The sequence below is a fragment of the Muscardinus avellanarius genome (genome assembly GCF_963383645.1).
Source record: "Muscardinus avellanarius genome assembly, chromosome: 3".
Classification (NCBI taxonomy): Eukaryota; Metazoa; Chordata; class Mammalia; order Rodentia; family Gliridae; genus Muscardinus; species Muscardinus avellanarius.
The window spans coordinates 54348295-54354166 of record NC_137788.1 but is presented as its reverse complement, the minus strand read 5'-3'; the positions used below and the strand labels follow the sequence as shown (position 1 = coordinate 54354166).

The window sequence follows — 5872 nt, the reverse complement described above, 5'->3', positions numbered from 1 at the left end:
CAAACCCAGGACTCATGAAATAAATGAGACCAAAAAAAAAAGACAACAAAGCGTGAATTCAAGAAGGTTGCAGAGAGACCTATCTTCAGGGGAGAGACAACATTTATTTTCAAACCAGGAGACAAAGCAAGCATTCTGTGAAGAGAATCAGGACGTGGTGAACTAGAGCATCTAAGAAGGAATGGGAAGATTTTTGGAGGGAGAAAAGCAAAGCACAAGTAACTAAAAAAGAGAGCCGGGCGTGCTGGCGCGAGTTTGTAATCCCAGCATTTGGGAGGCTGAGAATGGAGGAGCGCGGCTCACAACCAGCCTCAGCTATTAGTGAGGCCCTCTGCACCTCAGTGAGACCCTGTTTCAAAATAAAGAACAAAAAATAGGCAGGACATATAGCTTGAAGGTAGAATGCCCCTGGGTTCTATCCTCAGTACCTAAAATAAATAAAAAATAAAAAACAACTAAGAATGACAGGAACATAGAATTGTATTCACCAAGCCGGGCGTGGTGGCACGCCCTTGTAATCCCAGCGCTTCGCAGGCTGAGACAGGAGGATCTCACAGGTTCGAAGCAGCCTCAGCTACCAAGTGAGGCTCTCAGCAACTTAGTGAGACCCTGTTTCCAAATAAAGTAAAAAATAGGTCTGGGAGTATAGCCCGGAGGTAGAAAAGCCCCTGGGTTCCACCCCCAGTACCACACACACACACACACACACACACACACACACACAAAGAAGGATAGTATTCACAAGCTTGGAGATTTCAGAACAAAAATCCTGTATAAATCTGCACTTTACAGCACAATACACAACAGCCAAAGTATGAAACCAACCTAGGTGTTCAACAAATGAAGGAAAATATGGTAATAGATACACACAGTTTGAGACCTGGCATTTGGTTAAAGTGATAAATTGCCGATGTTAGATTTTTTTTTCCTCTTCTTGAAAACCCATGGAATTCTTGAATCTTCAAGCACCAAAAAAAATAGTTAATTTACTATGAAGAGGAAAAGTAAGTGTGAGATTATTTTTAGAATCTGAGGAATTTGGAACTGGGCCTTACTGAAATGTAGAGGAATGTTTATTAACATATTTGACTCACTGTCTTTCCCTGGAAAGCAGTGTGAGGTTCAAAAAAAGAGCATGGGCTTGTTAAAAATAATGTTTATGAATAGTTTGTAATATCACGGAAATGTGCCTTACGTCATAACAGTAAGCAAGAACAGCTGGATAAAAATTATACTTGTAAAATAATCACAATTCTGTTAAATAAAATGAAGCATTCACTTAGAAGAAAAGATATGGGGCAATACCGATCAAAATGTCAACACTGTTTGTCATTAGATGATGTAATTTTCAATTATTATTTTTCCTTGCTGCTTTTTCTCATTTCACAAATTGTTTAAATCTTTATATACTTATTTTATAATTGGAAACAGTAATTTTCAAAATAATGAAAGTAATAAAAAAAATTTTTAAATGTGAGTTTGCAAGTCATATGGATCCGAGTTCAAATCACTTCAAAGTGAAGATGTATTCAAAAAGCCAAGGAGAATAATAGTATGTAGTACCAACTGGGTTCCAAGTGCCTTAAATGCATCAGTTCTGCCATCAGATCCAAGCAAGGAGAAGCACTAACCTATATCCCCACGCTAATGCACACGTGCGTGCCCACACACACACACACATAAATACAAGAATATATTTGTCATTTAGGTACTGACCTAAATGACCTAGTGTCATCCCTAATCATAAACATGTGTTCTCATTACTAACATTGTGGAAACGCAGAGAATGCTTGAATGCTTTCGGCATCTCTTGCCCTATGAAAGGTAACTGTGTTCAAATGTTGTAATGGTTTCTGGGTTTCTCTAGTGGTGAGAGTTAAAGTATAGAAAAGATTCAAGTGGCAAAACGCTGAGGTAAGAGAAGGCCAATCAGTTAACTTGTCCAACCCCTCCCCTCCTAGAGCGTGAGTGCAGTAGATCCTCAGGTAGCAAAAAAACATTCCCAGTAGCATCAAGCTTTCACAGTCCGCTTTTGTTCATAGTCTGATTTGTGGTTTGGAGGTGCTCATGAATTAGCATGGTATTTGCAACAGTTCTATATGGTGATTGTGATAAGCAATCTTCTAAAATGATCTCCAGTCAAATTTTTTTTGTACTTGGAATTGAACCCAGAAGAATTCTAACTCTGATCTACACCCCCAGACCAATTTTATTTCTTATTTGGAAACAAGGTCTTACTAGGTTGCTGAGAACCTCACTAAGTTGCCGAGGCTGTCCTTGAACCTTAGATCTTCCTGTCTCAGCCTCCCAAGTACTAGGATTACAAGCGTGCACCATCACGCCCAGCTCTCCAGTTACTTTAAACACATTACTCTAAATCGAGATTTTCACATAAATTGTGTTCTGTTGTACAATAGTCTAAAGGATTAAAAACAAAATGATTCATAAAATATATACTGAAAATAAATGCAAAATTAAACATTTTAGTATTTTTGTAAACAATCCCACTGTCCTTATGTAATCACCTCCCCTTGAGTGTGGGCTGAACCTTGTGGATAGTTTCTAACAAATAGAATACAGCAAAAGGCACTTCCGTGGTTTGATTCTAGGAGACTCTGACTTCCATCTTGCTGGCCAATCTCTTTATTGCCTTATCAGTTCACATGCTCTGATGAAACAAGCTGCTATTGTTGAAGAAACCTGAGTGACGAAGAACTGAGGATGCCAAATACCAATAGTCAGTGGCCAGTGAGGGACTAAGTCCTCGGTCTCACAGCCGACAAGGACGTGAATCCTGTCAACAGCAACTCCCCAAAGCACGCCTTCAATGAGAACACAGGCTTTGGCTAGCACCTTGACACAGGGCTGACAGAGAACAGGAAGCAGAGGGCCCACCTGGACCATACCAGATTTCTATCCCATCAAAGCTGGGAGATTATAAATATTCTTCCAAGCCATGGAGTGGGGGCAATTTGTTATGTAGACTACATAACTAAAACTTGGCTGAGACATATTTGGCAATATTAAATATTACACCTCTTCCTCTGTGTGTCTCTCTCTCTCTCTCTCTCTCTCTCTCTCTCTCTCTCTTTCTCTCTCTCTCTCTCTTTGTGATACTGGGGTTGAACACCCAGGACTCTCAGTCTTTTAATTTTTATTTAATTTAGTGTGTGTGTGTGTGTGTGTGTGTGTGTGTGTGTGTGTAGTACCTCTGTTTTTTGTTTTGTTTTATGAAACAGAGACTTGCTAGGTTGCTGAGTCTTGCTATATTGCTGAGTCAGCCCTGGAACCTGTGATCCTCTTGTCTCAAACTCCCAAGTACTGGGATTATAGGTGTGCAGCACTACCCTTAGCTACATATTACTCTTAAATGTGTGTGTGTGTGTGTGTGTGTGTGTGTGTGTGTGTACACAACAATTCATAAAGTAGGATACTTTTTGTTTACATTGATTCCAGACAGGCATTGAACAGTAACACTGTAAGTAGTGGCTGGAAGTACACTCAATGGTTGGGTGCTTGCCTAGAACACACTAGTCCCTAGGTTCAATCCCCAGCAACTACAAAAAATTAAAATTATAAATGGGCTGGGTGTGGTGGCACATGTTTGTAATCCCAGTACCTGAGAAGCTGAGATAGGAAGATTGCAGTTCATAGACAGCCTTAGCTACTTAGTGAGGCCTTCTGCAACTTAGTGAGACCTCGTTTCTAAATAAAGAATAAAAAATAGAGGATAACTCAGAGGTAGAATGCCCCTGGGTTCCATCCCCAGTACCACGAAAAAATAAAAAATTATAAATGGGTTTACCTTTATAAAAATATTTACTAAGACTTAAGTAAAAATTTTTTTTTAATTTTTTTTTTTTTTTTTTTTTTTTTTGCAGGTCTGGGTATGGAACCCAGTGGCGTTTGACTTCCGAGCTACATCCCCTGCCCTATTTTTTATTCTTTATTTTGAAACAGGGTCTCACTAAGTTGCAGAGGGCCTCACTAAGTAAGTAATAGCTGAGGCTGTCCACAAACCATAATCCTCCAGTCTCAGCCTCCTGAATGGTGAAATTAAAAAGCCACACCCGGCTTTAAAAATTTTAAATATTAAAGGGAATTCGATTTTACTTGAATTCTTTTGATTTTTATTAACTAAAAATATATTTTACTTTGGCCAGGCGTGGTGGCGCACGCTTGTAATCCCCATGCTTGGGAGGCTGAGACAGGAGGATCTTGCAGGTTTGCAGCCAGCCTCAGTTGGCTTAAGAGACCCTGTTTCCAAATAAAATATAAAATAGTTCTAGGAGTGTAGCCCGGAGATAGAAGGCTCCTGGGTTCCATCCCCAGTACCACCAAAAGAAAAGTGTGAAAAATATATTTTACTTTGAATTTCCAATAAATGAAATTGACAGCTTCAGAGGAAAAATAACTTTTGATAAATACTAAAATATTTTTTTAATTTTGTACTTATTTTAATTTATAATTTATAAAGTTTGAATACATTTTTTTCTCATTAAACTTTTGTTTTAATGGGTCTCAGAATTGTGAGATTTTTGGTCAAGGTGTTTCCATTAAAAAGTACTGATTTTAAAAACTAATAACTTAAAACTGCCACACACACACAAAAAAAAAATGGTCCACAAAACATTTTCCTTTTCCTCTGAAGGTTTTACGATGAATTGTTATCATTAACCAGTCTTTTACTCTTAAACTTAAATGGCCAATTGAGACAAACAGTTCTGAGACCATTCTTCCACCACTGATTAAGAGTGGGGTGGCAGGTGTTAGGGGTAATACTCATTTAGCCTTCTAAGCTTTCTGGGCAGACTTGGTGACCTTGCCAGCTCCAGCAGCCTTCTTGTCCATTGCTTTGATGACGCCCACAGCAACTGTCTGTCTCATATCACGAACAGCAAAATGACCCAGAGGAGGATAGTCGGAGAAGCTCTCAACACACATAGGCTTGCCTGGAACCATACCAACAAAGGCAGCATCTCCAGACTTCAAGAATTTAGGGCCATCTTCCAGCTTCTTACTAGAACGGCAGTCAATCTTCTCTTTCAGCTCAACAAACTTGCAAGCAATGTGAGCTGTGTGACAAACCAGTACAGGAGCATAGCCAGCACTGATTTGGCCTGGATGGTTCAGGATGATCACCTGAGCAGTGAAACCAGCTGCTTCCACTGGTGGGTCATTTTTGCTGTCACCAGCCACGTGGCCATGACGAACATCTTTCACAGATACGTTCTTGACATTGAAGCCCACATTGTCTCCAGGAAGAGCTTCACTCAAAGCTTCATGGTGCATTTCAACAGACTTTACTTCAGTTGTGACGTTGACTGGAGCAAAGGTGACCACCATGCCAGGCTTGAGAACACCAGTCTCCACTCTGCCCACAGGCACAGGACCAATACCTCCAATTTTGTAGACATCCTGGAGGGGCAGCCGCAGAGGCTTGTCAGTTGGGCGAGTTGGTGGCAGATGCAATCCAAAGCTTCAAGCAGTGTGGTTCCACCGGCGCTGCCATCTTTACGGGTGACTTTCCATCCTTTGAACCAGGGCATATTAGCACTTGGCTCTAGCATGTTGTCACCATTCCAACCAGAAATTGGCACAAATGCTACTGTGTCAGGGTTGTAGCCAATTTTCTTAATGTAGGTGCTGACTTCCTTAACGATTTCCTCGTATCTCTTCTGGCTGTGAGGTGGCTCAGTGGAATCCATTTTGTTAACACCAACAATCAGTTGTTTCACACCCAGTGTGTAAGCCAGAAGGGCATGCTCACGGGTCTATCCATTCTTGGAGATGCCAGCTTCAAATTCACCAACACCAGCAGCAATAATCAAGACAGCACAGTCAGCTTGAGATGTGCCTGTAATCATGTTTT

At 40.5% G+C, this 5872-nt stretch overlaps 1 pseudogene across 1 annotated transcript in view; it reads right to left on the bottom strand.

The window, feature by feature from the left end:
* Positions 1-4794: 4794 nt before the first annotated feature.
* Positions 4795-5872, bottom strand: part of LOC308259553 (elongation factor 1-alpha 1-like) — a 1376-nt pseudogene continuing 298 nt past the window's right edge. The window contains exon 1 of the transcript in view: positions 4795-5872. This exon is cut by the window's right edge and continues 298 nt beyond it. The product of the transcript in view is annotated as an elongation factor 1-alpha 1-like (transcript).